Here is a 22,347-nt window from a genome sequence, read left to right as displayed (position 1 = left end):
ATCTTTTAATATTTCTCAGAACCAGATTGCACGATATACAAGAAAATCAGTCTTAACACATTTTCTTTATTTTCTTTATTTTCTTCCCAAAGACCCTCAACTGCCAGAATATCAGAGCACTGGCTGCTTGGCAGTTATGTCCTCGTGTGTTATTATCAACCAGGCATGATAGTAAAATGGGGTTTGGATACGTTACGCTGTGATACCCAAATCATGGATATGATGCATGCTAGAATGCCTGCATTGGAGGAAACTAGTTGTTCCATATTTTGGAAATCCCAAAAACTACTGTTGATGTGGAAACTACCGTGCGGGGAACACACTCAATGTAGATTTCATGGTTTCTGAAGATCTAAATGTGTATTAAGATATTTGGTACATTATCTTGTGTAAGGAAGAGTCAGTACACAGGTTATTAATGCCTCGTCAATTGGTAACAATCATCCCAATGTTTGTAGAGCAATGATTAACTTTAGAGATTTGAATTACCATTACATATTAGAAAATTTTATTAAAATCACTCTTTAAAAATCAACTAAAGGACTTACGGAATAGAAAGCTCATGAGTCATGATCCCTTGCATTTCGCCTCTGAACTAACAAAGTATTACAAAGCGATTGTAATAAAGACTCGGAGCCCTTTTCTTAAATACTGAAAAATAAATTAGGGCTGTAGACAGCTGTTCTGTGGCTAAAGCACCTGCTAGGCAAGCACGAATAGCCCAAGTTATGCTCTACAACAATCACTTAAGAGCTAGGAGTGCTGCCTCACACCTGTAGCCCTGGCCTTGGGGGTTCGAAAATAGGCAGAACCATATAGCCAATCGGTAACCTAGGTTTAGTGGGAGACACTAAATGTCAAAAAGAAATATGGAGAGAGATGAGAAAGATAGTTGATATCAACCTCTGGTCTACATACACACACACCACACACACACACACACACACACACACACACACACACATAATCATGTACTCATATAACATACATGCATGCACACACATGCAAAATAGAAAAATCTCTCCCTGTATCTTGGCTAAAAGAGATGGCAATTTTACACACAGTTGGCTGTGCCAGTGCCTTGTGACATCTTGTCCACTGTTGAGCTAGTCAAGTCTCGGTGCTCTATGTTCCCATGAAAGCACTGTTCTTGTCTTTAGCAAGCGTGTTCTCCAGGTTAAGTGGTCAGGAAACCAGGATTAAGAAGGTTCCATGTTGGCAAGCTACGCCATTGGAAGCCACCGATGATGAGGCCAGCTCCTGTGACTTGATTACCTTGAATCTAGGAAACACTCATGGCAACTTCTCTCTTAGCTGATTTAAACCTGTGCCAGTGTCTGCGGAGCCCGGGCACAGTACAGCATGTGCTTTGGAATAAGCAGAAATGAGTAAATGGGTGGGCAGTTAGATTGGCAAAGTCCTGATGGTGTCAGGCCTGCTTACGTGGTGAGGTGCTGTGGCGTTACGATGCCTCTGCCCCTGGAGCCAAAAACACAGGGTCCTTTGGGTCCAAGCTTATTCTTCCGTATGCCCCCTTTTGGTGTGATGGGAGAGAGGATGGGAGAAGCAGCTTTTCAGACTATGTAGGCTTTTCAGGTGGCATGAGATGATGTTTGTGTAGAAGAGCGATAGTTCTCAGCACTGCAAGTCCTTGGTTTTGCCTTTAATTTGGTGTCTGTGTTTTATCAGCTAAACCAGACAAGCCCAAGTGAACAAACCACCAGCACACAGCACACAGAATGTTAGGAAGTTGTGCTGGTCACCCACAGCCAAATGATGATTCTATTACGGAAAAGGCCATGGTGTTGTAACTGGAAAACTGGGGCCGATTTTATTTGTACTCAGTAGTGTTGGTGGCTGAAAAGTCTGAGCATGGACAGGCTAATCAGGAGAAAAGAAGGACCTTCAATGAAAGGCATGCTAATCTGAAGACCAGCATACTGGAAGCCAACTGGCAGTCCCCAGGTCAGATACCCAGCAAAGGTCGCTCCTTGGTAAAGTAAAGAGAGTAAATCTTGAAACAGAGTCACGTATAGGGTTCAGTCTCTGCCGGAGAGCAGTAAGTCATTGGCTCCATAACAAGTTGCCAGCACAAAGGCTTTTCTCTGGCTATGGAACAAATAAGAGAACCCTAGAACAGAATTTCTGTCTTCTGTGCCCTAAGGAAAATGGCTCCCAAGGGGACAACGTATCTACCAAGAAGTATTTCATTTGAGGTCTTGGAAAGCACACGGATGGTGTCAGGTTAAAACGCACTGAATTTTCTAGTACCATTTTGCAACAACATAATATCTTTTACTCCTTTCAGACGCAAACACTGAACTCTTCTTAAATCTTTCCATGAAGGGGATTTATAACTTTAACTTTCCCAATCAAGAACCAAATTCCTCTATTTAAATAAAAATACCCATCCAGATGAGCTCAGGCTGGAATTGCGGTATACCATTGTTCTGGTCACCTACTATTGTTGCCTCTTTAATCCCATGAGGCCTTCTCGCTGCTCAGCTTTCTGGTTTCTAGTTCTTTTGAGCCATCTCTCTGGAAAGGCTAGGCTCCCCGTTGTGGGTCCTTCTGAAGGAAGAGGGAAGAGGTAGGAGGGATCAGTTTTGATTTAGTTCACCACCCTGGGTAAACACCTCAATTTCTGCTTTTTGTCATTTTGCTGAACTCCGAAATGACAGCAGAGTCATTTTAAGCAGAGTATTTGAGGCAGGCCCTTTATTTTATCTCTGTTACCCGGCCCGTGTGTGTGTGTGTGTGTGTGTGTGTGTGTGTGTGTGTGTGTGTGTGTGTGTGTGTACGCACACGTGCGTGCATGTGCATGCCAGCAGAGGTTAGCCTATGGATTTTAACACCACAGAAACGTTGGTCTCCTGTGCTGCAGAATCATTAGGACTGCAACTGGACCAGTAAGAGTGCCTTTGCCCATTCCCCCTTCTTGGGGACCCTATCTTAAAGAAAGCACTTGTCATTCTCATCAAAATGGCACTGGCCGTCTTTCCTCTATCTCTCCATGTGTTGAAGATGTAACCGTTATTATCCCACCCGCTTTATGCATCTTCCAGATGATTTAACTGAACTGAAGCTATGGAGGATATGCTGACTGGCACTTTTCCCAAGCTTAATGTGTTAACAAAAGCCAATGGTGTCAGTTTTAACAGTTTTAGCTAAATTCCCACGACACTCTTAACAAACGCAGAAACCTCTGCCATGTCTTACCCTGACAGATTTCCTGCCGTCATTGCACACTTAAAATAAATGTCATCCCCAATCAAAAAGTTCACATTTTCTCTGACAATATAATTTGTCACTTTGTTCCTGCTTTATCTTCGTTTGGCACAGGAATCCTCAGCCCAGACATGCCACTTCTCCACAGTGTTGGCTGCTGTCCTTTGTGTCCTTCCAAGCATGTGAATGAGATCGGAAAGCAAAGCTGAGAGACTTTTTAATCCCATGCATTAACAGACAGATATTTCAAATGTTTGCTTGGAGAGGACACCATACTCTTACTGAAAATCCAATGTCTTAGCCTCTGTTGGATGCTATAACAAAATATCATAAGCTTAGTGACTTATGAGTAAAAAGTTTCTTCTTCATAGTTCTAGAGATAAAGTCCATGCTCCCCATAGATTTTGTCAGGTGAGGACCTACATCCTGGTCAGACAGCTGTTCTTACTGTATGCCATTAGCTGATTGGGTCAAGCTCCCTGGGATCTCTTTTACAGGCTCTAATCTCATCTTCAATGGACTCCAGGGTCTTGACCTAATCAACTCTCCTAAAGCCTGATTTTTAGCTATCATCCTCCTATGGAGGTTAGAACCTCCACATAGAAATGTTGGTGGTCCAGCCAGAATACAGCAAATACAGAGGCGAATGCCAGCAGCAAACCACTGAACTGAGAACAGGACCCCCGTTGAAGGAATCAGAGAAAGAACTGGAAGAGCTTGAAGGGGCTCGAGACCCCATATGTACAACAATGCCAAGCAACCAGAGCTTCCAGGGACTAAGCCACTACCTAAAGACTATACATGGACTGACCCTGGACTCTGACCTCATAAGTAGCAATGAATATCCTAGTAAGATCACCAGTGGAAGGGGAAGCCCTGGGTCCTGCTAAGACTGAACCCCCAGTGAACGTGATTGTTGGAGGGAGGGCGGCAATGGGGGGAGGATGGGGAGGGGAACACCCATAAAGAAGGGGAGGGGAGAGGGGGATGTTTGCCCGTAAACCAGGAAAGGGAATAACACTTAAAATGTAAATAAGAAATACTCAAGTTAATAAAAAAATATTTAAAAAAAAAAGAAATGTTGGTGGTCACATTTTATCCATTGTGCCCACGTACCTTGTTCACTTACAGAACACAGAGCTCTTACAGATCAAAAAGAGGATCATCGTTGGTTCTAAGGAACGAATGTGGGCTTGTCCTTGTCCTGGAGCATTGGTGCTATATGGACAGAGCATATAAAGTTCTGTCTTTTCGTGCCTGGGGTCCATGATTAGGACATAGAGAACAAAGCACTTGTCCAGGCAGTATTCCAACATCCCAGAAATGCTTTACAAAGCTCTAGGATATGCTTTGTGCTGTGTTTACATGGCAGTGTTCTTCTGCCTTTTGCTCATGACTCTGCTACACATTTGTTTGCTTGTTAGCATCATCCTGTATTTGGAGGCTTGGTGGAGACACATGAATGCTAACCCAACAACTGAGTCACATGAATCCCAGTAGAGAAAAGAGGTGGTCTCTTGTCTGTGCAAAATGATACCCAAATGGACCAAGCCAACCATCTGGCACAATGACCTTGCTTGACTGACTTAAAAGAACTCATCTTAATACCCTTCGGACTAGTGCATGACCAGGCAGCGTAGACTATTGGATGGATCCTCGGGATGGAATGTAGAGGCCAGATTCTTACCATCCAATTGAATCTGCAGAAATGAGGTCATGCTAGTTCTCACCACTTCCATTTGCTTTAATGCTACGTCGAACTGTTGCATGAAATGGCCCTTAAGGTTCTTTCAGGATAAAATAGGAATGGGTTTTTTAAGTATGAAAGATCTGTCACGGGCAACTGTTAATTTTTTGATCAATACTTTTTTGTTCATTAGCTTAAAGACAGCCCATAGACTTCTGAGCTGACACTTTCCCTGATCTGTCACCTCCCTACCCCCACCCTCCCATCTCTCTTTCTCAGAGAATAAGAGAGAGGTGGCTTACACAGCAGCTGGCTAATTTCCCTGGTTTCACACTACTGTTTAATGATCCGTTTCTTGTGTGCCACCTCTCTCATCTACTAAAGATAGGTACCTATAAAAATTAGAATATGACTCAGGGTATCTGAGTTTCCCTCCCTTTCAAATACTGTCTGTTAAATAACTTCCCATCATCATTTTCATCACAGATTCTTTAATGATGGACTGCAGTCTCTGACGTGATACCTTTTTTTGAGATGCTACACAAACAGATGCCTTTAATATGTTCCATTGTCTTCAAGCGCATGGTGTGAATTCACAGGAGGCAGCAGCCTGCAAAGCAAACCAGTGCATGCGCCCTGTAGGAAGGGGTGGCTCCCCAGGAAGTCCTGGTACTTAGTCCATCTCTGCCTTGGCCCAGAAGGTGTGGGTGAGGGAATCTTTGTCCAGTCCTTCAGAAGAGAAGCCTGGGACATGGGGGATTTGTGAGCAGAGTCATTAAGCAGGGGCTCACAGACAGCAGTAGTGATCATCCCCATTGTTGAAGAAGACCGTGCTGTTACGTTAGTCAAATAGTGCTGCATGAAGCCCAGTCTCTAACACTGGTTCAGGACCTCAGATGGGCCCATGTGGCTGAGTGTAGAGGTCACACACACACACACACACACACACACACACACGCACACAAAATCATACCAGTAAAAGCTTCTGAATGTTCAGTGAAAATTAATTTAAAACTAAATGTGTAACGATTGGTCACGACGTGAAATGCCAACGAGTGGTGCCTAAACCACCATGGCTCAGAATATAGACCAGCGCGTGTCATGTGCTGTTTAAGGTTTCCATCATGCATACAGAGGTGTTGTCTCTTTCAGAGGTGGACCTGTGGAAAACAAAGGCTTGAGGTATTTTCCTGTTGTCATTCCTCATTTGTATTTCTTTGAATCCTATTATGTTAGAATGTTTGATTTTAAAAATCATTGTTTGACTTGCTGACTTGAGTTTCATTAAAAATAAATAAATAAATAAATAAATAAATAAATAAATAAATGTAAATGAATTTTGGCTTGAGATTTGGACAGAATTTTTAACAATATCTGAGATGGCCCTAAACATAACCTCTGCCACTTTGCACTATGTGTTTAAGCAAAGTAGTGTTCTCCGCATTGATTAATATAAAATTAAAATATCAGTCAACTCTAAAAGATGATGAAGAGTCTCCCATGCCTTGCAATGTAGAAATCCAACCGAGATCTAATTCTTTACATAAACATGAAGCACATTCACCTCATTAAAGTGCACACTTCCTTCCATTTTTACTATATGGTGAGATTATATGTCTGTCTCCACATGGATGCACACTTGTGTGTACTGTCTGTCTGTCTCCACATGTATAAAAGGGCAGGAGGTCTGAACCAAAAACAAACAAACAAACAAACAAACAAACGTGCAGACAGAATTCCCGGTAGCATTTTCTCTGAACAGGACGAAGCATCTGCTTCCCCTGGGACTTCACTCTGAGACCTTGCTTTATACCTGTGATTGTTTAGTGAAAGGACTAAATGTTGCAATTCAAATGAGTTGGCCATTACCAGTGAGACAAACCCTTGTAATGCAGTTTGGAACTGTCAGCTGACCATTCTGAAGAAAGCAGAACAAAGCTAGTAAGATCAGCTCCTTCTAAACGTCCCGTCTGACAGAAGGGAAGACCTTCGCCCGAGCTGGGAGAGACTGGAAGGAGCCCTGTCCACCACATCCACTGGCTAGACCGCAATGAGTTTGTTTCATTTGAGTTTTGGATTTAGTTTCTTTTCGTGTTACCAGAGTAAAACTGTTTGCACCCACCCCATACCCCGTGGTTCTCTGCTTTACTCCTCTGCTCTGGCGAGCAGCAGACTTTGCAGCAAGCTGGCCCTGTGAAAAGTTAGAATAGATTTGGACTGTTGGTGGGGAAGGCAGGGTCATCAATTAAAATTTGAAAGCATCAAAAATGCAGTATTCCTTTCTATAAATGTAGTTGTGTATGAACTGGACAAGGGCTTGCAGAGACTTAACTTGGGAGCGAGGGGGAAGCAGAGAAAGGTACGCTGGGAGATCAGAAGCCACAGCATTAACAGGAGCCAGACTTCTCTGCCTGGGTTTCCCGCTGGATCACCTTCCCCAGCCCAGCAACCATGTCTGTATACTTACCAGTAAACACACGTTCCAGTTTTGGTTAATAGAATTGGTGTCAGGACTCTCTGCTTGAGATTCGACATTTCTGATGATGCCTGAGTGCCGATGATACCTGTAGTTCTTCAGAGTAATCTAATTGATAGCATATCAGTTAGAAATGCCATTGGATATAGAGTGTTCTTCATTCTAAACCCCCAAACAAGATCTGAGGTTTGTTTCCAAGGCTCTACTCATCCAATGACAGGACATAAAGCAGAGGGGTGAAGGGTCCTGTCTCTGCCCTTGTAATATGGCCTTGGACACGTTCTCTGAGAGTGCTCTCTTCCTTCTGTGAGCATAGCAGCAGTGATGGCAGAAAGTCCTCAGGCCTCATAAGGAGGTTGAAAGAGTTAAAAATGATAACTTGCAGCAGCCCACGGTGGTGTGCCTAACACAACAAGCGTGTGGCTCTGCTTAGATATGACCGTTGCTGTGTCCTTCCTAATGCCTAGGATCGATGGAGAGTCATCTTAATTTTGATTCTATACATGCATATATCTATGTCAGTGGAGGAATCACATTTCCTACAGATATAGACACACACACACAGTTGTGAGTCACCCACTGTGAGTTCTGGGAACTAAACCCAGCTTCTCTGCAAGAGCAGTACACACGCTCCTGCCAAGCCACCTCTCCAGCCCCCAGTATTCTGCCTTTGAGTCAGACATGGTGGTGAGATGTGGCTGTAACCCCAGGCTTCGGGCCTCTGAGGGTGAAGACACCAGCCTGAGCTACCATGGGTAGAGCATCCCTAAAGAGAGAAACTACTCAGCCTCTCTGAGGCTGTTTTTCTTGCAGAGACATAAAGGGCTGGTCTAGGGGACTCCTCCATCTCTGGAGCTTATTAAATTATTGATGTAAAATATCGACTATATTATACAAGCATTTTAAACAAATTGACATAAACATAATTTTAACAAATCACTCTGCCCTTTCTGCATTTATTGCACGGCGTTGAAAACAACCTTCTTTTATATCCAGAAGAAGAAAATATTAAAAATCCTGTAACATTTTCTGTGGCGTAATTATTAAACAAAAAATTCAGGGAACTTTTTACCCAATTTTCTAATTTTTGCCTGAATAGCAATAATATATTTTATCTTACTCAACCTTAAAAGCACATTTTAACCTTCATATTTTCAACCAGATCTCACATCTATTTATATAATATTGACTAAGCTGATGTATATATTAAAAAGCAACCAAGGAAAGGTTATTGTTTAGGTATATAAATCTAAAATAATACAGCAACTGGTCTTCCAGTGATTAAAGCTGCCTTCTCCTTTAATAACTCTCCTAAGAAACAGGAAATGTAATTTCCCTACACCTTTCCTGGGGCTCTCCAATCAGCTAGGTCCTCTGGGGGGTTCCCACTGTATATTCCTTCATCAACATGGAGTCCCCCAAGGGGCCCGCACACACTCTGTTAAAATTAGCTGTGTTCCACATTAGTGACAGGGCTGAGCGTTCCTGTGAGGGGTACACAGTTGTACGGTGCTGCTTCCTGTTTGAGCAGAATCATAGCTTTAATTGCAGAGAATTTTTTTCATTACCTGTTAATTGATAAATCATGCTTGCTCCTGCTGCTGGGCTCACACACCACAAACCTGAGGCAGCCTCTGGCCCAACCCCCCATCATCCTTTTCCACCCCCAAACAAAAAGGGCATGAAGCCACATGGCTAGAGAGAGAAAACAGGCAGGTTGCAACCCAAGCATTAGGCATGAAGAGTTGCATAAAAATAAAATAAAGCATGTGTGCATGCGTGTGTGTCTGTGTCTATGTCTGTGTGTCTGCGTGTCTGTGTGTCTGTGTGTGTGCATGTGTCTGTGTGTCTGTGTGTGTGCATGTGTCTGTGTGTCTGTGTGTGTACATGTGTCTGTGTGTGTGTGTGCCTGTGTGTTCATGTGTCTGTATGTGGATGTGTGTGTCTGTGTATGTTTCTGTGTGTGTGAATGTATCTGTGCATGTGTCTGTGCATGTGTGCATGTGTCTATACACATATACATGTGCATGGCATTTAAAATAATTACCTTTCTGCTTCCCTCCTTTTGTCATTCTTGTCCTTTGATTCATACTTGTAATCTGGGTAGCAAGAAGCCACCGTCTTGGGAAGAACAGTAAAAGTCCTGCGTACAGTGAAATAATTTAGCTGATAATTCCCCACTGTATAATTTTCTCCGCTTCCTGCTAGCTGACCTTGTGGGCTCCTGTCAGGTTGCTAAGGGAGATCCAGCAGGGCTCTGGCTCTGTTCCTTTATTTTTAAGAAGTATTATAGAGTAGAGTGGTGTGTTGGTGGCAGCTGAGTGATAGGGCTGGGCGCTGAGTGTTTGATCAGATGTGTGAAGCAATCCTCCCTACCCCTTGCCTGTCTTCTTCTTTTCCTCCCCACCCCCAACCCTCACTTTCCATGAGAATTACAAGATAGAGAAATTGCTGCAAACTGTTGAGCTGGAATCCTGAACTTGATGGATGTCATCAAAACGTGGCTAGATCCCATGGGGCGTGGCCTAAGGAGTAGGCCAGCCAAGCAGATGACATCTAATGGAACCCGGAGCCTTTTATCTCAGAGATGTCAATCTTGGTCCAGATCAGGGTTGAGTGAAGACCTTGCAATGTCTGCAATAAAAGCAGTTTTAGAGTGGGATTGCACACCCTGATTCCTGAAGTCCCTCTCCCCTGTCCCCAGCCTTTCTTAGTTGGACTGCATGCAATTTGAGCAGACAGCCGAAGGAAGAGTAAGCAGCTGGGAAAACTGTATCATGATGTTCCCAGACTAGGCAAAAGTTACCATGCTCATTATGAATGGGACGTAATACACCATTGATTTGTGTCCAAGTAATTCCCAGGTAATTATAGGCCATCGATCTACCCAAACAGGAGCTGTAGCAGTTGTATTCTGCAGGCTTTATGTTGCCTCACACCTGGTGACTACACTCTCATTGTTCTCAGGTTCTAGAACAGTCTCTTCCTTAATCCTCCCGTGGCTGGAAAGATTCTTAGAAACTATTAGATGGTTCTAGAAGGCTGAAGGAGGCTAGGTGATTCCAGTTTCAGTGTCTGCAGGCCTTATTTCCTTAAAGAATCCTCTGATGCTATAGAGGAGGTAAGACTGCTTTCTTGTTTGTGGGGCTGTTTATATGCCCCCAGCGGTGGGACAGGATTGCATCAGCTGGCTGGTTTTGTGTCTCAGCTGTCACTGAAAGAGTGTAGTAATATTCCTGATTAAATGTCATTACTCTGTGGCACAGAAATGGGAACAGTGACATGATTTTGGATCTGTTCCTGCTCAAATCCAGCAGTAGAAGCAAGGCACGTCTACTATGGATTAAGCACAGCTATTTTTGCGCCATCTTCAATCGCAGGCTTGGAATTTGTATCAATATGTCTTCACTTCATATCATCGATTCCCCGAGGCCTTTAACTGAAATGTAAGAAAAGACCATAAGTAATAGAACACTGAACACTATTGTTCAACCAGCAGCTGCTGCCACATCTAAATAATGTGGTTAATGTCCCAGATTAAAATAAATTGGTGATAATAAAAGTTGATTTGGTAACAGTAGGTGCAAACAATGGTATGAAAAAATAAAGTTTGTTCCCAGTGCACTCTGGCCTATATCCCCCCTCTGCTTACCTGATATTTAAAGTTGACCAGCAGGGATACACGTAGACACCACACTTCTCCCTTTCTAGGAAGAGTTTATCCCTGAATGGTTCACAATCATATCTTAGTGCTTTATATGTCTATAACAATCTGATGAGTAGAATGTGAAAGGAGGCTGGGCATAAAGAATTTCAGAAGTCAGTTCTAGGGAAACATACAGGAATTATTATTGCCCCTCACCAGAATTCAAACTGTGCAACTTCAAAAATCTCAGCCTTCAGGAAACAAACTGCAATGCAAGCTCAGTTGTCATGTGATCGGTTGTCATGTGATCAGTCGTCATGTGATCAGTTGTCTCGCCTACCTCCTTTGCCTGCCTGCAAGCTTGTAGGCAAGTGGGAGTGGACAGAGGCGGCTAAGTGAGGGCTTCACTCGGGGCCAAAATTGCACGCAGCACTTACATGAACTCCATGTTAATATGCTCATCTAGAGTAGAATAATGAATTGGAGTGTATTTGATATCGATGGTAGATGTTATTATTTGGTAAACTCTGCCAAGAGACTTTAAAGTGGAACCTCTGAAACCACTGGCTCAATTACAGATCCAACATCAGTGGCCTGGCATTCAGAAAATGTGATATCACTAAGCAACTCTGAGGAATCTTCCAAAGGGTCCACACCTTTCGCTCAGGGATTTCCTTGGATGCTGTACACAGGCGCTGCTGCAGAGCAAGCCATGCTCCCACACTGGGGCAGACAGTAGGATTTATTCTCTCAGTTGGCGTCTGCGTGTTACCAGATCGGGGGGCTTTGTCTCTTCCTCTTACTAGATAAGTTGAAACATTGACAGGCAGCGTGTTCCTCTTCTTCCCCTTTTATTACAGTAATTTATAAGATATTTTAGCTAACAGGAGAACGGCCCAAGGGGGCATTCTCATGTTAATTACCAAATGTGGGCTTGTCAAAATCAAATAGCTCCAGGAACTATGCGAGTAGCTCTGCGTCGCTGGCTTGTTTGGCCCTCAACCCAGTATTAGCTACTTTTAAAAATCTGGGTTCATTAGGCTTTTACTGTAGAAGAAGAATCACTACCCGGGGCTTTCGGTGGAAGCCGAGGCTCTGTCAGCAGCTTAAGGGTTTAATGTAAATGACATTAAAAAATAGTTTCATATAACATACTCGGGGAAAAGTAAAGCAAAACAAAGCAAGAAAGAGCCATGCTCCGGAGAGTCGATCATTCCTTTTTCCTGGTTCTCGCAATGTGACAATGAGGATAATATTCACTACAGAATGCTCTGAGGAGGGTGCAGGTCCTGTTTTATTTGGAAACAGCTTCTCATCACTGAGTAGTCTTGGGCTGGTGAGTTCAAGGCAATTGAACAAGTCAAGTTTTCTAAAACTCTAATCCTGACATAGAGGGTTCTGTGCATGACGTTTCTTATAGCAAGCCCTGAATCCTAACCCAAGATTTTCTTGTTGGGATGAGGCCCAGTCACCTGAGCTGATCTGCCCTGTTCATGGGCCTCTTATGAGTCCCTCCATGATTTCCTTTTTCTATCTGTAGCTTCTCTCACCCAGTGCAGAATCTTGGGCAGGAGGAGATATTAAAACACTAACACCTTTCTCTCCAGTTCCAGCCCTGCTCTTGACTGCCTAAGAGAGTCAATGTTGGTGACAATGTCAAGGAAGGACATAAGCCAACAGCTGGTGATGTCAGCAGGAAATTAGAAGTAAGATTTGCTACACTAAACTACAATGTGGGTAATCCTCCTGTGCGTAATCAAGAGCTCACTGTATATACCAGCGAGAGTTAGTGGGAGAAGGGTGGACTGTCAAGGTCCAGGGTGTTCCCATAGAACAGTTTCCATCTACGGTAGAGAGGCTAAAGTGACTCTGAACTTGAATGCTCAACTCCTGGGAGTTACTTTACTTATTCTCAGACGATCTCATATATACACATGACTATAATGTGTTTTGATCATATTCTTACGGTTGAATTTCATGCAGTGCTTCTGTATCTGCTGCTCTCATATCATTTGTCCTCTTTATTTTGTTGACAGGGGCAGTGACTCATTTTCAAATGTTAATCTCACTGCCTGAAAAACCCTAGATAGATAACAAATCCAAGACTGCTAGATCCAGTTTGCTATTTTTCCTTCAGATTCTGCTCATTTTCCTCTTTTACAGTAGCCTTGTCTGGTTTGGGGAGTAACAAATGTGGACATTTAAAATAAATTGGAAATTTGCCTTCCTCTTGGGTTTTCTGAAACTCTGTGAAGTTGTACATTGTTGTGTAACTGTTTGGTACAGTTCTCCAATTAAATGGGCATGCCAGAGACCAAGTAACTCTTTTCTGTTTTGGATTCAGAGAATTTTTTATTTAAAAAAATTTTTTTAGTAAATGTGCTCTTCTAGTCTTACAAATATTACAGTAAAATGATACATATATACTTATTCCAAAAATAAAACTTACTATACTAACTGGCTGTCACATTTAAAATGAACACACACTTCTATTTAATACAATAGATATTTCCCAAAAATCAGATTCCTTAAAATCAGTTCTGACTTGTTTGGTCCCCCCAAATCATCTCTTACTTGCAAATACGGTTTCCCAAACATTTTGTGTTCGTGGGTAGACTGCTTAAATTCTTATCTTTGTCGGTTTCCCTTTTTTGAATATTAATTTTATTGATTGATTTTGGGCTTGGGCAGTTTTATACATGTAGATGATGTACTTTGGGTAACACTCAACACATGGGTTTGAACATCATGGATTAAACAAGTTGCTACATGTAAAGAGTGTAGAACTATGGCTGGCATGCAGTAAGTGCTTAATAAAGCTCAGTTACCATTATAATGTCTTCACCGTGCTGGAGCTTCTCCAGATGTCCTCATTGCTCTTGAATCTCATTCTGCCCCCATCATTAGAAGGTGGAAAATCAGACTCTGATGCCCCTTGTGTTGTTTCCTGTTTAAAAAATAACTCCTTCATGTTTCAGACTTAGTGTGCCCTTCCCCAATACAACACACACACACACACACACACACACACACACACACACACACACACACACACACATCGGCTCACCCAGACCCTTGCTCAAGGCTGGCATGGCCAGTCTTTGGGTTTGAAGTATAGCTTTGTAATACTTGTCGGTCTGAATCTTATTAAAGTATTCTCTTCCAATAATCCAGTCCCATGGTGTTTTCAGATCTGGAACACTTCTTATGAGTCACTTGGCTCAGATGAATAAACGGAGTCCTAGAGAGGTCAGAGGCATCTCCAAGTTCTTGCTGCTGGAGGCTATCAGAATGAGAAGCCCTTTCTTACTGTGCCAAAAACCACAAGTGCACTGATTGCCATAACTTAATTCTTTGGGGTGTTTTATTTTTTCAGTTTTTAATTTTATGTTACATTCCAAATGCTCATTAATCACTGTACATATTAGGACTAAAATTTTCTCCTAATTTCTGTGATTTATCTTGCTGTTCTTATTCCCCAAGAAGGAAATTCTCAGCATATACTCCCATCATTTGAGTAAGCATTGCTGGAGTCCTGTGTGGCTCCTACTCTACCCTTTAACAAGCCCAGGGAGGTAAACGTTACAAGTCCTGACTTCCACACAACAGCGCAGCTTCTTCTATGAAATGGTGACTTGTAAACATTGCACAGGTAGGGGAAGTAAATATCTGTAACTAATTGAAACTACAGGGGGAATTGAAAATAACAGAATGCAGTTATTAATAATCCCTTTATTTATTTGAAATGAGCTATTCATTTGAGGAACTCCAACATTTAGATATTGCTTCGTTTAAATTTATAGCAGCTTTGCTGGTTGCAAGCCTGACAGCATCAGCCTGACTTCATTTGTGAATTTGCAGCCTACAAAGGTAGGGGCTGGACGAAGGTGTGCTCTCTGGTCAGTCCAGTTGGAAACTCTGCTTCTGAACTTAGATGAAATTGTTGCTGTGTTACACAGTGTGGTTTGGACCACAGGTAGTCATTTATAGTCCCCAAGTTACTTTCTCCTGTAAGATATACTGAGAAAATCTATCCTGTTCCTTAACTCTTGTCTTAGGATCTAGACTCTTAACTCCGACATCTGTTTAGAGGCCAAAATTGGATTTATGATGGTCATTGAGGAGGAATATAAAGCAGAATTAACCATTGAAAAGCTTCCTACAACTAGTAGTGGAGTGTAAAATAAAGCATGCCATCTCTCTATCTGCATGCCCATTTTAAATACTGGGTACTGTAGATAGTGGGAAGTATATATATTCTATGGAAATAATGGCAAAAATCACAATAAGCCAGATATTTCTACTCAGACTATTTTTAGGTAGCTTTGAAAACTTAAATTTTAGGAGATTTTTCTCTAAAGAAAATGTATGAGGGCAGCGTGCACACACATGCACATGCATGCACACATGTGTGTGGCATGATTAGGAAGACCATCTGGTTACTATTACATTCTAGCAGAATGAGTTGCACACTTCCTGTCTTTATATCCGTGAGTATTGGACCAAAATTTTTTCACTGTCAGTTGACTCTGATGTTGTTACCCAAATAATTGTGCAAATTATAATATGTAAAAGACTAAACTCTTGACCTGAGTGAGACCCTCACTCATTTCTTTCAGCCAATAAATTAGATAAACAAGAATACTGCTTAACAACAGGCTGTTGTGGGTCGTACTCCCACGGGGCTGGTTAAGATTCAATTTTCTTTGTAAATATAAACACAAGAAAACCCATTCCCTCCCCTGAGGTAAAAACTGCTAAATTTATGGGACTGAATAATGTTTGGACCTGAATTCATATGGAAGGCATCTGGAACGTTATCCTCTTATGATTTACTGAGGGTAGATGTACAGAACTCACACATTAAAGTCATTTTTGCACCTACGCTGCTCATACATGGTGTCCAAAAATACTTTCAAATGTTTTCACATAGTGCTATAATAAAAAATTCCATAAGCAAAGTATGACTAAATGAGGTAGAAGTCCTTGTTACAATGACTGCGTTTGGATTCATAGACTCAGAGTATTTGCGTCTCTTCTCCGTTCAACTTGGCCACACCGACAGGTCACGGGTACTAAACTGAACCAAGTGGGTCATACAACAAAACCAGAGGAAGGCTGGGGGTTGGGGGTGGGGTGATGGAAACAGAGAGGGAAGGGAGAGGGAGCCAGAATCAAGGAAAGAGTCAAAGAACTAAGCTAATAGTAAAAAGGGAATAAAACGGCTAGAGGGGAAACTCAGAAGCTGTATTAGCACTGCTCTACTTGAAATGAATGGTCAGTTTGTTAGAGCAAACTGTGTCTGCTTGTTTGATGTAACTTAGGTGGGAAGACTTTTGACTGGGGGTAGCAAGGGTCCTCAGTAGAGTTACATACCTTCATTCCAATAATTGAAATAAAATCGGAGATGCTTACGAAAATAAGAATAGTCTGGACAACAAAAGCAGAGAAGAAGATGTAGGTGAGAGTTCAAAAGGTTTTGTCGGGAAAGCATCAAAAGTTAAAGACTGCTCTGAAATTCATTTGTAATTATACCGTGGCTCCATAAACATCAACCCCAAGTCTTCACTTGTTGGCATTTCTCTACTCTGCTCGCCATAAACTGTCTTCTTGGGCTCCAGGAATGGTTTGCCATTTAAGAGTGCACATTGCTCTTACAGAGGACAGAGGTTCAGTTCCCAGCACCCTCACTGATTGGCTCACCATCCCCTGTAACTCCAGGTCCAGAGCATCCAATGCCTTCCTTTATTCTTAGGTATCTACTCACCTACATACATCAACATACAGACGCTCATGTGAAGACATAACTTTAAAACACCAGTCATGCCTTTACCTATAAATGATCAGTTTCTGAGTAGCCTCACTGTAAAAAAAAAAAAAAAAAAAACCAGTGAGCTTGGGCCTAGCAATAAAAATAAGATGGGCCAGTGAAGCCTGTTAATTTGGTCTCACCTCATTCCCATTGAATGGTGTTTCACAGACTCACAGGATCGTCACAGGGAGGAATCTAGACCTGCTTCTTCTCCTCACTCTTACAGCTGGAAATAACAGAATGGAGAGGTCAAGAAACAGAGGCCAGTCCCCGCGCACTGTTGCTTTTTGTGAAACACCTGAGAGCCAGAGTGGCCTGTGACTTCTCTGAACTGCCCTCTGCAGAGTTTGAGCCAAGATACAGAGTTCTTTACACTCAAGCCCTTGTGTGAACCTGTGAAAGAGGCTGGGACTAGAGCTTGTGGAAATTACAAGGGGGTGAATTTCAGGTGCCTAGAGCAGAAGCAATTGGCCAAAAGACTAAAGAAAGCATCGTTTCTTCCTTATCCAGTACTCACAAAATCATGTCTCAGTTCCGAGAACTGCAATCTGCCAGTGACTAAACACAGACTTCATGCTTCCTATAGGAAGCAGTTGAGGTCAAGGCAAGTCAGGTTATGGGATAAGGGTATTTTATGGAAAGGTTATTGATGGTGCATGTCTAATCCCAACATTTAAGAGATTGAAGCAGGGGTTGGGGATTTAGCTCAGTGGTAGAGCGCTTGCCTAGGAAGGGCAAGGCCCTGGGTTCGGTCCCCAGCTCCAAAAAAAAAAAAAAAAAAAGAGAGAGAGATTGAAGCAAGAAAGTGGGCATATGTGCAGCCTGGGTTACCATAGTAAGATCCTATCTCCAAACAGAGAAAAGTCAATTTCAAGAATATTTGGGTCTTCTGTAAAATCAGTTTGCCTTCTGTCCATGTAACCACCCTGAGAAAGGAGGGACCGGTGGATAGGTAATTCTGTGGGTTTCAACATCATCCCTTCCATTGCCCAAGCAACCAGATCACCTGGGTTGAAGTCTTTGCCATTGAGCATTGAAGAGGCTGGATGAAGTTTCCTTAACTCTCAAGACTTTAGAGGATGCCAACCTTTTTTAGCTGAACTATTTTATGAAGCAGCTCAGAACCAGTATGTAAGTCCAGTTCCCTCTTTCGATCTCTGTAGGCATTGTACTCATCTGCATGGAGCCACACACTCATACGTTACACGGATGGATGGATGGATGGATGGATGGACGGACGGACGGACGGACGGACGGACGGACGGACGGGTGGGTGGGTGGATGGGTGGATGGATGGATGGATGGATGGACGGACGGACAGACGGATGGACGGACGGATGGATGGATGGGTGGGTGGATGGGTGGATGGATGGATGGATGGATGGACAGATGGACGGACGGATGGATGGATGGACGGACTGACGGATGGATGGACGGACGGGTGGATGGATGGATGGATGGGTGGATGGATGGATGGGTGGATGGATGGATGGATGGATGGACGGGTGGATGGATGGATGGATGGATGGATGGATGGATGGATGGGTGGATGGATGGATGGATGGACGGATGGGTGGATGGATGGATGGGTGGATGGATGGATGGACGGATGGGTGGATGGGTGGATGGATGGATAGGTGGGTGGATGGATGGATGGATGTACGGACGGACAGACAGACAGACGGATAATTTAAACAAAATGAGGCTTTGTTGTTACTCTTTCCGTGAACTTACACTATTTTCTTTATAATTTCTGTGCTTTATATATTATAAGACTTACGATAATGGAAAATTTTCTAGTATGCTGAACAGCATCCACTTCCTGTGTAGGGAAGTTCCTAACATGCTTCATCTGCCTGCCTTAAGTGAACCACCGCACAAGTGCTTATTAACTCTCTCTTATTCAGATCCCAAAGCTAGGCTAAGATCATCCTGTTTCTAACAGTTAGTGCTGACAGCAGGCTTGGTTGGTAAGGGTGCTGAGAGGAATGTTCTAAGTCACGTGCTTTGTGTTTCACTCCAGCACCCAAGAGCATCCGAGCTCACCTGAACTACTTCCCGGCAGGACGAGTTCCCTTCCTGATCTGTAAAGTGCCTTTAGATGGGCTCTTTCTTCCTCAGTGGGATCTAAACCTCATCAGTTTGCCATTCTCCTTTGAAGGCCCCATTTGTACTATAAGTTGTAATTTTTTTTTCTGTACAACTCACAAAGTTTTAAGTGTCTTGCTTTTCTTCACACCCAAAAGCTAACTTTACTGAAGAAGAAGAGGAAGTAATCCACACTGCTGGAAAAACTAAAACGTTTAACTTTTGTCAGCAACAAATCAGCGTTTCAGTCCCAAACAGCAAAACTGCCCGTACTGCCTCTGTGATCCAGAGTGCCGGGACTACAGGTGTGGGCCGCTGCGCTCTGCCCACGGTGCGGGCCGCTGCGCTCTGCCCACGGTGCGGGCCGCTGCGCTCTGCCCACGGTGCGGGCCGCTGCGCTCTGCCCACGGTGCGGGCCGCTGCGCTCTGCCCACGGTGCGGGCCGCTGCGCTCTGCCCACGGTGCGGGCCGCTGCGCTCTGCCCACGGTGCGGGCCGCTGCGCTCTGCCCACGGTGCGGGCCGCTGCGCTCTGCCCACGGTGCGGGCCGCTGCGCTCTGCCCACGGTGCGGGCCGCTGCGCTCTGCCCACGGTGCGGGCCGCTGCGCTCTGCCCACGGTGCGGGCCGCTGCGCTCTGCCCACGGTGCGGGCCGCTGCGCTCTGCCCACGGTGCGGGCCGCTGCGCTCTGCCCACGGTGCGGGCCGCTGCGCTCTGCCCACGGTGCGGGCCGCTGCGCTCTGCCCACGGTGCGGGCCGCTGCGCTCTGCCCACGCTGTGCTGTCCATGGATCTTAGGACTTCCTGCTCACCGGGCCACACCCACAGCCCTCAGCTGCCATTAGATTTGCTTGTCCCCACCTCCCACACACACCGCTGTTCTGTCTAACCAGTTAAAACCATTTGTGTATTTTTCGTCTTTTAGTTCAATATGAGTCGTTCTGTCTCTATGTCATCCCTGTTAAAGATGCCCAGTGCTTTTTCTACCTCTCCAATACATGTAACGTAGGCAATAAGGTGCGTGTGATAGAAAAGTTGTTAGAGCAGCTTTTAAAATGTCCTTGTCTGCTAATATTAATGTCCATGTCATTTCTGTCTCTGTGAGTGTTTGTCTTTAGAGTTTCGTTTTTTATTGAATTCTATCTTTGTTTCATGCTTGTTCTTTTCCTGTTGGGTGTTGCTTGCTTGCTTTTCCGAGACAGGGTTTCTCTAGCTTTCTAGAACTCGATACTTAGTCAGGGCTGACCTTGAACTCAGATCTGCCTGCCTCTGTCATCACCACCCAACTATGCATGGCATTTCCTACGTACTTTCAGATCTCCTTCAGCACTTCAGTTTTTCTCTTTTTACAAGCATTCTCTTTGGAATGCTTGGTACTTATGTAATACTCCTTGAACTTTGCTCATAGAAGCAGTTAAGACACTTGATCATAATATGCTTTTTTGAGGAATGGGTTGATTGATTGATCGATCCTGAGCTACCTTGAGTTAGGGCTGATCACCGCCACACTACTGAAGCAGTACTCTGAATCATCTGCGCAATGCAAAGTGGGTGTGTAGGTATGGAATGTTCAGTTCTGCTCTTCTGAAACACAGCGCCCAGCCGGAACCCTTCGTAGCTTTCTCAGGTCTATGCTGAGACGACACCCAGATTTCTTACCACCTTCCACAGCAATCATCTCTACAGTGTTCCTCTGCCCTCACCCCATTTCTCACCGTAGATAAGGATGATGCCTAGGGGAGGGGACCTCCAAAGTGATTAGGGAGCCAAGGACACTCCCTGCCCACTTTTATTTTTAAAGAAGTTGGTCTGCTTATTATTAAATACATACAAGGAAGAGAATGAGAAATGCTTCTTTTTTTTTTAATCTCTTTAATTTTTATATGCCCAAATCCCTTTGGTATAGGAATGTGCCTGAATGTAAATAGAGTAATGGTGTAACTTTTTCATAAATATTTTCTGAAAGATTTGTGAGTTAGCATTCTTTTCCACCATTACCTTTGTTAGAATTTACAACGTAGCCATCCATACCACCTGCTACCCTTCCTTCCTCTAAATTCAGTTTCTTTGTAACCAGGAAGCTCTGTCAGTCTCTTGTTCAGCCTTGTGTCAGATCTGTCAGCACAGAGTTGTCACTTTGGTGACAGTTAGACCCATCGGGTACATGTTGGTGCTCTTGCAAACTTGGCAGTGCTCTCTCTTCGTGCTGATGCATCTACCTAAGCTCTCCAAGTTGCCCGAACTTGTCCAGAGTAGACTTAGTTTCATCAATTCTCTGCAATTGATACCTAGGCTTATTTTTATTGTTCTCTTCCTTACACTAACTTTGGGTTGAACATGCTTCTCTTTTCTACCTCTGTTTTTTCTCTTTTGACAAATGAAGTCCCTAGACTTTGTCCCTCTTTCACATATAAGCTTTAAAGTCTGCAAATTGTCCTTAAATAAATACATTAATCATACCCCGTGAATTTCACAATACTGAGTTTTAGTATTCTTTGGTTCAAACTCTATTCCTTTTTTTTTCTTTTTTCTTTTTTGACCCCACGGATTATTTAGCTGTGTGCTTTTTCACTTCCTGATTTTCAGATTTTTTCCCCCAGGTATCTAATGGTTATTAATTTCTAATCTGATTCTGTGTGATTAGAGAGCATACTCAGTATGTTTTCGGTTCTATTAAGTTTACCCACACTTGTTCTGTGGGTGAACATATGGTTCATCGTGATGAATGGATCATGTGCACTTGAAAACAGTATGCGTCCTACAGATGTTGGGCATAACGCTCTACAGCTATCAATTAGGTCAAGGTGGTTGAAAGTGTGCTTGGATCAGCTGGGTCTCTGGTGATCTGCAGGTAAGACAGGATGGGTGCTTCTGTAGGTTGCTAGACAGAGGTGCTGGCATAAGCATCTGACTTACATGGTAATGGTTGCTGATTCAAGATTGTCACCAGCACTTTGCTTACCTTTTGTGTGTCTGGACTCCACAGAATGTAGGCACTCTTTATGTGTTCCTTTGTCAGTGGCTATTCTTCTTGATCAGTTTGCCCACTCTTCATTGTGACATGTTCTTTTTCTCTGGAAATAGTATTCTGAAATGTAACATTTATATAGCCACCCTATCTTTCTCAAGCATATTATACTCATGGTGTGTAGTCCCCCATCCATTTCCTTTAACGTTTATATTTAATATCTAGCTACATAGACAGCTTGTAGTTAAAGCTGCCTTTTGTACTCGGTCTGACGGTCTCTGTCCCATAAGTAATGTTCAGTACAATTTATTCATTGCTATGGTTGGATTTAATCCTACCATTACTTACTTGTGTGGTCTTTGATCTCCAATTTTCAATTATATCTTCCTCCTTTCCTTCCTTCTTTTGGACTATCAGAATGTTATGGAATTCCATTAAATCTTTA

General features: G+C 43.3%; 1 protein-coding gene and 1 long non-coding RNA gene across 7 annotated transcripts in view; one reads left to right on the top strand and one right to left on the bottom strand.

Moving 5' to 3' along the window:
- Positions 1-22,347, top strand: part of Zfp521 (zinc finger protein 521) — a 295,122-nt gene that overhangs the window by 204,204 nt on the left and 68,571 nt on the right.
- On the bottom strand, positions 5,389-10,307 carry LOC102549314 (uncharacterized). Of its 2 annotated transcripts, none has more exons than XR_015642475.1 (5): positions 10,198-10,307; positions 9,828-10,025; positions 9,439-9,534; positions 7,383-7,499; positions 5,389-5,525 (listed from the first exon to the last, which is right to left on the bottom strand). It is a non-coding gene; the product is annotated as an uncharacterized LOC102549314 (long non-coding RNA). The 2 variants fall into 2 exon arrangements; XR_015642476.1 differs by lacking the exon at positions 5,389-5,525 and adding an exon at positions 6,971-7,106 and having other exon boundaries at positions 10,198-10,294.

This window comes from Rattus norvegicus, chromosome 18 (assembly GCF_021556685.1).
Source record: "Rattus norvegicus strain SHRSP/BbbUtx chromosome 18, alternate assembly SHRSP_T2T, whole genome shotgun sequence".
Taxonomy (NCBI): domain Eukaryota; kingdom Metazoa; phylum Chordata; class Mammalia; order Rodentia; family Muridae; genus Rattus; species Rattus norvegicus.
This window is presented reverse-complemented; position numbering and strand designations above follow the sequence as displayed.